Source organism: Serinus canaria, chromosome 4 (genome assembly GCF_022539315.1).
Source record: "Serinus canaria isolate serCan28SL12 chromosome 4, serCan2020, whole genome shotgun sequence".
NCBI lineage: Eukaryota > Metazoa > Chordata > Aves > Passeriformes > Fringillidae > Serinus > Serinus canaria.
In genome coordinates, this window is record NC_066317.1 from 18,564,895 (window position 1) to 18,575,718 (window position 10,824).

Consider the following 10,824-nt stretch of genomic DNA (forward strand, 5'->3'; position numbering starts at 1 on the left):
CGAGTGGAAACAAGCATTCACATATCCCTGCAGCACTCACGTGGGTCTGCTGCAGAGGCCAATTAAAACAGCAAACCAGGTAACAAATCCAACATCACATGGGGAAAATGGCAAGCATGACAGTCTGAACCCTGCTGCGTTTCCTCAAGGTGAGCAAGAAAAGAGAAATTGTGCAGACACAGCTCCCTGAAACAAAGCCCAGTGCCTGAGCCAGCTGAGGCTGTGTGATCCATGGCATTAAGAATCCTGGCTTCTGGGAAGGTCTGGGATCATGTGCATAAGCAGCAATAGCCAGCTGGACAAGGATCAACTCTGGCAGCAACAGCAGCACGTTTCACAGATGGAAATGATGAATGCTGAAAAGAGGCTTGTGGATTAAATATTATATAAAAATATATTAAAACATAAACAGAAAAATATAAAATTATATATTAAAATTATATTAACCTGCACTGCACTGTTTTTTATTTCTGCACCTCCAAGCCCCTGGTTAATCCCTCCTTGGCAAGGTTTCCCTGTGCTGTTCTCCAGTGGAAGGTGCAGGAGCTAGCTCTGATCCTGACTAAACAGCATCTTAGCACAAGAACAGGGGGAGTCTTCAAGGTCAGCTCTCAGCCACTGGCTCCAGTCCTGGCCCTGGCAATAAGCCAGAGCAATCTGGGCTTGTTCTAACCTGTGACAATCAGTTAGGGCCACCAAGGGACCACTGACCAGCAGAGAGCTGACACTTCCCCATCCCTCTCTTACTCACCCTCCTAACATGCTTTCTCCTTGGAGTCCTAAACCAGCAAGGGTGTGCTGGCAGTGCTCCAAAAGCCACCTTGATGAACATGAAGGACAAGCAGAGGGATTAGGCATGAACACATTTTTCTATTTCAGGACTCCTACCTGAGGGGTTGAAGGCAGCAATGGCCTCTTCCACAGACAAAATTCACTGTGAAGATTTGCCTACAGCACAGGGAAAGATGGGAAAGCTGCTGTCTCTGGAACACCTAGCAGGGTTTTGATTACACAAACTCAATTTTTGGTCAGCAGTTCTTTGCTAATGCAACAGTTCTTCCTGTTGTTCCACGCATACCAGTGGGAGTTCTAGTATGAATTCTATATACAAGCTGGAGAACAGAAAAAATACTCTTGCTACCTTATTTTACTGAAAAAGCCACCAAAAGATAAGAGGCCAGCAAAACCTTTACCTTGAAAAGCAAGAATAACTGCAAACTATTGTTTAATATATTTAATTTTCTGTTTGATAAGGACCCAAGTAGTTACCTACTTCAGGCACAATATATGCAAATTCTTGTTTAATATCTATACTTTTCTGTTTCACAAAGACCCACTTGAGGCACACAGAACACATTCTGTGGACAGTAGAAGAAAGTACAGTACAGTAAATAGGGTGCCACAAAATGCCTCCCTAACACCTCGCTCCAGCCTGCATTGGTCAGTGAAGTCAGCAGGGCAGCACCCCTGTTGGGAGGCACAATGCTGTCCCCATGCTCATTCCTGGCCCAGACACGGGAAGTGCAAAGATGCCAAGTCCTCCTGGAGGGAGCTGAGCCCTGAGCTCTCTGCAGGAGAACACCTCATCCCTTCTCCATACCTGTGATTGAGTGAGAGCCCCACAGGTGACAGGTTAAGGACAAGGACCAGTGATACACATACCAGTCACTGAGGTCTCCTAACACCTGGACTCCTAAGCAGATGACAGACCAGAAGACTGATGTACTGATGTCAAATTTTCCTCCTCCACTGGAATTAACAAGGTTCACCCACACCAGCCCAATGCCAAACCCAGCCCTATGCCAGAAATGAAATATCAAATGGGTTTGAGGCCTTTCCATAACTGTTGCATGAATGTGTTTTTCTCAGTCTGAAGTATGAGAAGCCTTAACCAGACAACAACCACCCAGAGTGCCAGAGTCAGCTGCAGGCAGACAGCAGGAATGCTTTGCAGCAGGCAGGTGAGCAGCACCTCCATGGGAGGTATCACCAAGCTCCACAACACCTCCCTTTCCCTCCAAGACACAATGAGCATCCAGCTCCCCAGGAGAGACAAAAGCTTGACCTCCTGAAGAAAAGCTCTGAAGCTTTGTTTACACTTGACATTTAATATATCACACAAAATCTGTTGAGCTTCAATAAATGAAAGCAGGTGATCATTCAACTTCTTGAACATTACCCTTTACTGTACACACAGACTGGTACAAGGCATTCCTTCCAAGTGTTACAAGGCAACAGCATGTGATAATGCAGATTCAACTCCAAATACTGTGAAAAGTAAACACCTGCCATTACCTGATTTCTGGTAATAGCGTAGCACCTGGCTCTTCAAAAGATCTCTGTAAAATAAACAAAAGCAATAAGCAAATTTAGGTATCACTCACCAGTACAATAACCCAAAGCAGCAATTAGAAAGCATTTGGGCCATGAAATGTGTATTTATGACTGTACAGCACCTAGCACAAGAGAATTTTGAAGCTTGATTAGGCTGAAACCCTTAGACACTGCCACCCAACAATTAATAACCATATTAACACTAGGAATTAAAACACAAGCTGACCACGTTGCTATGGAAATATGAGGATATGGCAAATACACCCTCCTGAATAGCAGCCAATAACTGGGAATGGCAGGAAGGAAATGAGCCTAAAATTAATCACTAAAATAAAGAGAATTTATTTTAAAATGGAAGGAAGAAAGCCTTGCCTAGCCAGGCACCAGGAAACACAGGTGCATTAGTACTTGCACTGATCTTTACCTCCAATAATAACATTTCCAATGGCATAGTTACAAAAAGGATGGAAAGAAGAAAAATGAAGCAAACAAACAGAAGGTAGATAAACACCTATTAATCTAAAATTATAATCTAAAATTAAACTAATCTAAAATTAAACTAATCTAAAATTAAACTAATCTAAAATTATAATCTATTAATTATTAATCTAAAATCTTTTTTAAAAGCACAAGCTTTCTGTCTTGTAAGAAACAATGCTGCATCTTTTCTGCTTTGAGAAGGAAAGCTCTACTACAATATATCAAGATAAACAATTTAAGTGCCAGAAGACAACTAAAGTGCTATTCTTCACTGAAATTTATACACCAGCCAATGCAGGGATACACCTAGAAGAGAAAGATCCTCTTTGGACTTCCTTTTATCACCACATTTCCATCTGGTAACTTCAATCAGAGCACATGTGCCTGAGTCTGCATTTCTCTTACCCCTAAGGGAGGGCAGCACCTTTCCCCAGGTGCTGAGTCTTTCCAAACTGTGTGTGATTCCAGCTCATGGAGGCCCTTGAGTTGCTAACTGAGAGCAGTCACACTGCCTCTGTGGATAAGAGAAGGAGCAATATGAACAATTTCTGGAAAAACTCAATAGAAGGGCGATGAAAAGGCCTAGGAAATGACAGTGCTTGTTCAGGAAAGCAGTGAGCAAGAGGGGACAGAAATGCTTTTGCTTTACTTTCCCCATAAAGCAGTACATTTCCTGAGAGGTTTGCTTTCAGCTGTTGACAGAAACCTGCATCCAAATTTTCTCACAGGATTGCCTTCCCTGAGGTTCTGCTGCGCTCACACCTAAGAGATCTCTGCTGGTTTGTGTTTGTGCTCTTCTATTCTCCCAGCATCTGGAAATTCCCTCACATGTTCTGGGAGTTATTTCCCAGCAGAGGTGATTAATTTTTCACACACAAAACATTCTGGTGATTTTTGACAGCATTTATTTTTTTGTGCTCATATGTTCTTTTACTGATTCTCCCTCAAAATTGTGGCTGAGAACATCATTCTGTCATCTATGTGGTGGATAAATCCAATATATAGGGACAAGGACATAACTCCCTTATCCAAATCCTGGGCAGTACACTGCCTTTTGAAACACTGACATATCACTGCTTGAAGATACTCTTCTGAGCTGGATTCCCTCTGCAGCATGAGGAAGCAGGGAAGACATTCCCCCACCTTGAAGCACACATGTTGGGCACAGGTACCCCCACTCAGAGCAGTGGATTCAAGAGCTCTGCTCTTTCAGGATTGCCCTGGTCAGCCCCAGATGACAGAGCACACAGAGCAGAGGAGCAGGCTGGTCAGACAGAGATTTAAAGGGGAGGGAGCAGGAGAACACACACACCAGTAGTATTTATACACCAACTCCCCACCTCGCTCTGGGTAGAAGACTGCTGCACACAGCCAAGAGCTCTGCAAGCCCCCATGTGAGCAGCTTGGTTTTAAAAACAGATGCCTATTAAATGAAATACATCTCTATTCACATCCCAGTAACAATTTGTACTTTTCTTTGCCCACGGACAGTACACAGAAATACATTAATAACAATTTAAACACCAGAGGTTATGGAAATTTCCCAGTAGAATAAAGCCTTATATAGCAGGAGAGACACAGACTTTATGGCCAGAAAACTTTTAAACAACAGGCAGGTGAAAAAAATGGATTATTAAAAGTGACTTGTCATTTTTCTTTTAAAGACACCACCATCAATAAAATCAGTTCTTTGCCTTGATGCAAGTTCCCTTGGAGGCAGACTCCATCATTTCATTTTGGACTTGGAGTTGTGTCTGAAGCACGAAGATTGAAGATGTACCTGGAGTAAAATAAACAAATTGCAGTACAAAGCCTGTGGCTATCTAAATGTTGTCAGCTCCTTTGAAAAATATTTCAGAGTATCAGCAGAGTGGCAGGAAGGTCTGCCTCTCATTTCACTGCTCTGAATTGTCTAAGTATTTAAAGGTCATTGACTAGGAATATTTTTCACCCAGGACCAAAAAAGGAAGAACCCATGGGTATTCATTATTGAGCACAGAACAAGGTATCATCTTTTAGTTCACAGAAAAACTCAAGCACTTCCAAAAAAACTGCAGCTGAGCACCATGAATAAACTGCTGATAAATGACTGGATCTTAATTAGAAAAAGAAAAAAGCCAACAGTGAAATATATGTTTTTAAAAAGAAAAGAAAGGAAAAGAATGATGACTGATTCCACTGCTCCCCCTATTTCAGCTGATTAAGTTCTCTCTCATGAAAATACAACCCCAGAAAACAACAGATCCAGAAAGAAAAAAATACCAGCAACCAAGACAGAACATCACATCAGCTAAAGGGGCAAGCAGGAGCACCATGCCAGTGCTTTGAACAGCAGGCTCTACTCCACAGAGGCTTTGTATGGAAAGCTGATTTACCATTTATGCTCTATAGGCAATGTTCCAATAGCTGGTCTAATCACTTTTTTTTTTTTTTTGTAATATTTTCAGGAAGCCACACAGGTTGGAAATGTAATACACTGTTTGGTAGCTTGTGAAAGGGCTGTAAATGTGAGCAGAAAGGACAGAAGACATCTGTTTCCATCTTTTCTAAACTGAATTTCAGCCCAGGCCTTGTTGGAGATTGGATAAAATACTAAGAAATCTGTATTGTATTGACAAGGCAACAACCAGACTGAGTTCTTACACTGAACTAGAACCTGTTGGACCTGAGACATCAAATGCTCTATCAGAAAATTTTCAATTATGAAGCATTAAAAAGCAAATTTTTTATTGCAACTCTCCAGCCCTCTGCACCTTCTCTAGACAGAAACAAACTTGCTCACTGAAACTGAAAAGAGTGATAAAATGAATAAAGGGGGAGGTGCACCCATAAACAGCATCTGTCTATATAAGGGAGACATAAAAAGCTGGGGAAGAAATAATGAGTTTTATGGAAGCAATAAGAAAACAAAGATAATTAAAACCAAAATAAAGCTCTTTACCATTATGATGCCCATATAATAGCTTCCCTGCAGGAAAATAAAGGAACTACATCTGAATATACATGTACAGGGGAAGAAAGTTCTCTTGGCACCAGAAATAAGTGCGGAATCTTTTTTGTTCGGTTGCTTGTTTTTTTTTATTTTTAATTCAAATGAGCACCAAAGACACTTGACTTCAGCTCTTGCAGTGCTAGAAACATTTGGGTGCCACTGGCCTCCAGTCACTGAAGGCACCCAGGAGAGGCAGGGTCACTGTCAGTTCTCTCTGCCTGGGCTGCCCATCTCCAAGTAAGATGGTTTGCTTGCTTCTGTGGAGAGGGAACATTTGCCTGGTCTCTCTGTTAAGCTAAGACAGTGGATGTAGCAGTTAATTTCACTTGTATTAATCCTTTCCTGCAAGCACTTAAAAGTGGAAACATTGCCCTCCAGCAGTGTTCTGGTCACCCTGCACTTCTCCAGCTGCCATCACCCAAGCTCCAATACTCCATACCCACCACAAAACATCCCCTCCAGTCACAAAACTCCATGTGGCACAGACATCAAGCTGTTTTGAGAGCTAAAATGCAAATAACTACCAACAGTTACACCTTCCTTCCTGCTCATTAGGAACATTCTCCAAACTCCAATTCTCACCTGTTTTTAGCTGCAGTTAAAAAACACTTTTCAGGAGTAACACCACACCTTAGCCAAAGTTCTTGCAGATAGAATCCATTCCCTGGTCTTGTAGGCAGTGATGGACAGAGCTGTACCTGTTTCTCCATCTCTCCAGAAACCTTTCCAGTAGGAGAGATGCAAGCAGCCTCACCCAACACCCTGCCACCTCCTAGGGCATGACAGAAAGGCACCTGAAAGCCCAGACTGCACATGTAGCTATGGCTGTAGGGACAGCAAAGATCCCATTTCAAGGCTCATCTAAAAACCTTTCCCTGTGCATGGAAGTCTGCCAGAGCTTTAAGGAGGTGCCTGTGTGCCAAAGGCCCATTTCAGAGCACATATAACCATAAATGGTTATGTAAATAAATAAATAAAATGTGTAAATATTGGGTGTAAATATTGCTTCCTCTTCTTTTACACTCTGCTATTGTTAATAATGCAGTTAAATTTGAAACACTGTGCACCCAAGGTCTCTGGTGGGAAGCACAGCCCTTGCAGATGAAGCAGCTTAAGCCAAGAGCTTCCTTTCCTGCAAGCCCTGTCTGAAGCACCAGCTGTGACTGCCAGAGTGAGCCCTGCCTCAATTCCCTCTCCAGACAATAAGGTCAGGCTGGCAACAAGACAGTTCTCTTGGAACAAGTGCTTTCAAAAAAGGCAAACACAAACCCCATCCCATTAACAGCTCCATGCAAGCCAGTGGAGCTTTAAAACCAAGAGTTTCAGCTCTGTCTCCACCTTGCCTATGACTTCATGCCGGGGCCCAGCCCTGATGCTGCTTCTTCACCTCCCCTTCTCTCTGAACTCAGTGAGCACATATTGTGCAGCAGATGTGTGAGCTGCCTTCCCTCCCACCGTCCAGCCACCAAAGCCCCTAAGTCTCTGCTGAAAACACTCCCAGAGACTCTGTCATGCCCTTGACCTTCTCTGTTGTGCTCATCTCTGTACCAGTTTATACCATGGAAATGAAATGCTCTAAACATACTTTCTGTAGGATCCTTACCAGGATTCATCTTTGCCCCTTTCCTTGCTCTCTCCATGATAAAACTGATGAGCAAATCCTTGGAGATCCCACCTGCCCACAGCACCTTTGCTACAATGCTCTCTCACCTGGAGAAAGAAATACACTGCATTTATCCTCTGAGAAACAAGACTGACTGTAATTCTGGTGCACAGCTGAGCAGTATGTAATCCTATTTATTATATGCAATAGTAGACTGCAAGACATTAACCAAAATTTAGGCTTTTGGGTGCTAATGAGAGCAGGCTGGCAGACATTTATGAAGTTTTCTTCACATTTTTGACCAAACTCATAGCAAAGAATATTAAAAAATAACAACAACCACCATCATCATCAACCACAAAACAAACAAAGCTCCAAATCCAACAAACAATCACAAAAAAGAATGTTTCATATCCTTCAGACTCAAAGAAGCCCTTTTCATGAATTCAGCAATGCAGGTCAGGGTAAGATACATGTTGAAAACAACATATAGCTGATGCAAAATGCAACAAAAGCTCTTCCCCTCTGTTAAGGGCACTTATAAAACAGTTTATCTGTTTGAGTAATCTCAGTTTTTCTGATGGCATCAAAGGAGACAAGAAGTCTGCCTCCTCCAGACAAACCACTAAAGCTAGCAGATGAACACTAAATTCAAGCAGAACCCATTCTTCTCTTCTGGAAGGATTTGCTTAAGTTTCTCAACATTCTTTCTACATCTGTATGCACAGAACTGAGCATTTACCATTTTCCTTGTCTTTAAGGAACATTGCAGGGCTGAGCAAGTGTCAGAATGTTATGCAGCCCTTGTCACTGTCAGTATTATTTCATACTGTTTTCTTAGCAACTCCTGCTGAGATTCATAAACTGTTTGCACATAAGGATTACTAATGAAGTTCAGTCTCATTCTTCAGCCCCCCTCCAGCCCACAGTGCAAAATATAGCTGTACTTTGGATTTAGAAGACTGACTAATCATGCAAGATACCTATCATTTATCTATGGAGAAGGCAGCAGTTTCTACAAGAGGATTCCTGCAGGAGGATTTTTCTCCTTTGCTCAGCTCTGTGTCAAGACAGAAGGACTATTCTGTGGACAGGGAGATAATCAAGACATCTAACCACAGAATTTCAGAATGGGAAAGGCTGGAAGGGAGCATTGCTGGGGTCATCTGGTCCAACCTACCTGCTCAAGCAGTGTCCCTTGGAGCAAAGAGCACAGGATTGCACCCAGGTAGTTCTTGAATGTCTCAGGGATGGAGACTCCACAACCTCCCTGGGCAGCCTGTTCCAGTGCAGGGTCAGGCACACAGCAAATCAGAGCCTTCAGTCCCAAGGGAACTGTCAGCAGGTTTCAACACCCTACTCTTTAGGAAGACTGCCCACCATTAAGAGGTCAAGGATGATTGATCTAGTATTTATAGTATGAATCTGGGAGGAAAGATGCACCTTAAAGTGCTGCCTTAACCTAAGTTTTCCTATCTTGGTACTGAGCAAATGCCCTGAAGTCCAATAAAACTGATGATGACACAGCTCTCTTGGAAAAACTTGGCTAACACAAGTAGGCTTTCACAGATCAGGTAGTTATCCCTTCCAGGCTGTATTTTATAGTCCCAAAATACTTGGTGTTAATATTCATCCTCTATTAACAGTATCAAAGCATCATAAGAAAAGTCCTGCTACATTTTCACACATTTTCAGGTACAGAATCTTTTTTCAAAAGCCTCTGTAGATAAGAAGAGACAAAATTTAAAGACAGGAAATATTTGTCTGGGCATCAAATATTTGTTTGTGCAGCCTTTACAAAGAGCACATCTGGAACAGAGAGAGGAAGAAAAATCTTGCAGAAAAGCAAACCTCAAATAAATTGGTTGCATGTCAGAATCTGTCAGCAGTGTGAGTCATTCTGTGCCCATTTCCACTGTAACAAATTATTGCTTTTCCAGGTTTGAGTTTTCTCACATGCTGTTTTGCTACAGCACTGCATGAAACAACCCAGCACTGAGCACCCCACTGCAGGAGTGCCACATGCAGTTTATCATTAGCAATATAACTCTGGCAAAGGGTGGATAAGGGTGGTAGTGGAATGCATGAATGAAGCAATATTAAACAAATAAACAACGTGCAGCAGCAGCAGGTGGATTCAAAACAAGCAGCAGGCCATCATTACAGTAGGCTATTTTACACTGAACCATCAGCTTGAGTCCTGCCTCAGTTTGTCAATGTTGCTGCCATCAAGCAGCCACTTATTTTCCTATTTCTAAACATGGCAGTGGCCACAGCTGTTCTGAGAGGGAAGATCCAGATTTTCAAGCCAACAGAGCACACCTACGGGCAGAGAAGACAGGGTATCACTGTGTCCCTGTTCTCCCTTTGCTGACAACAGACCTTCCCTTCAGCAGTTCTGTTGTGCTTGCTCAGCCTCACTACCATCCTCTCTGCATGCCCCCTCTGTTCTAGCCCTGGCATGGTTGCTGCAAAACCTGAAAACCACTCCCTAGAAGGCCCAGCAGAAAATTGTGAAATATCAGTGAATGCTGGACTTTGCCCAAACACCCAGAACTGCCCTGAGCTCCAGTGTGGGGAAGAAGAAAAACTGAGAGTACACAAGCAGACATAAAATAAGGAGGCTTCTGGTGTGAAAAGGACAGACTGGAAGATATCCCTTGCAGGACACTTCTCTACTGTTTTCAGAGCTTGGAGGACAAAGACCTGGCTTCACTCCCACACCTTCCTTGGGCATTTGCCACAGGGTTTTTAACTTGCTGAAATAATAAATTAAAAACTCAGTTAAAAATGGCATACCAAAAGCATTCCCCACCTCAAAGCACATACCCTCAGCATCCTGTAAAATGACTGTCGAGGTAGTCCAAGGTGAGTGTGACAGGGGAGAGGCTTCCTGAAAGTCAGAGTTGATGCAAGAAATACAAACTCATTAATATGAAAAGAGATTTACCTGGTACAAAGTTAAATGATTGGTTTTAGAACAGCTTAAACAGAGCATACCTCTTTTCTTCCCTTCTAGCAGACGTTTCCCTCTGCGTTACTACAAGTGACAAAAAGATGACTTCTGATCAATAGTAATTTAGAAATCAAGAGCAATCTCTGTGGTGAGACTTCCCAAAAGCACTGGGCAGGCTGCAAAGACAAGAACCTACTCCCAAATTAAAAGAAAAACCAAGAAAATCTTCCTAATTGTGTCCATAGCACTGACTCTGTCTAACATCACTGAAGCTAAACACCTGTGAGGACAGATTTTTAAAAGTGTTTAGACAAGGCTTCTATTTAAATACAGAGGTGAAGCATTTTAGGTGTTAGCACAGTAACCCTGACTTCCTGGAAAAAATGCTCAGACAAGAGCTTGTATCTATCTGTAACCCTGATATTTGTATTTCTGCATGTCCACCAGCCCAGCACCTAA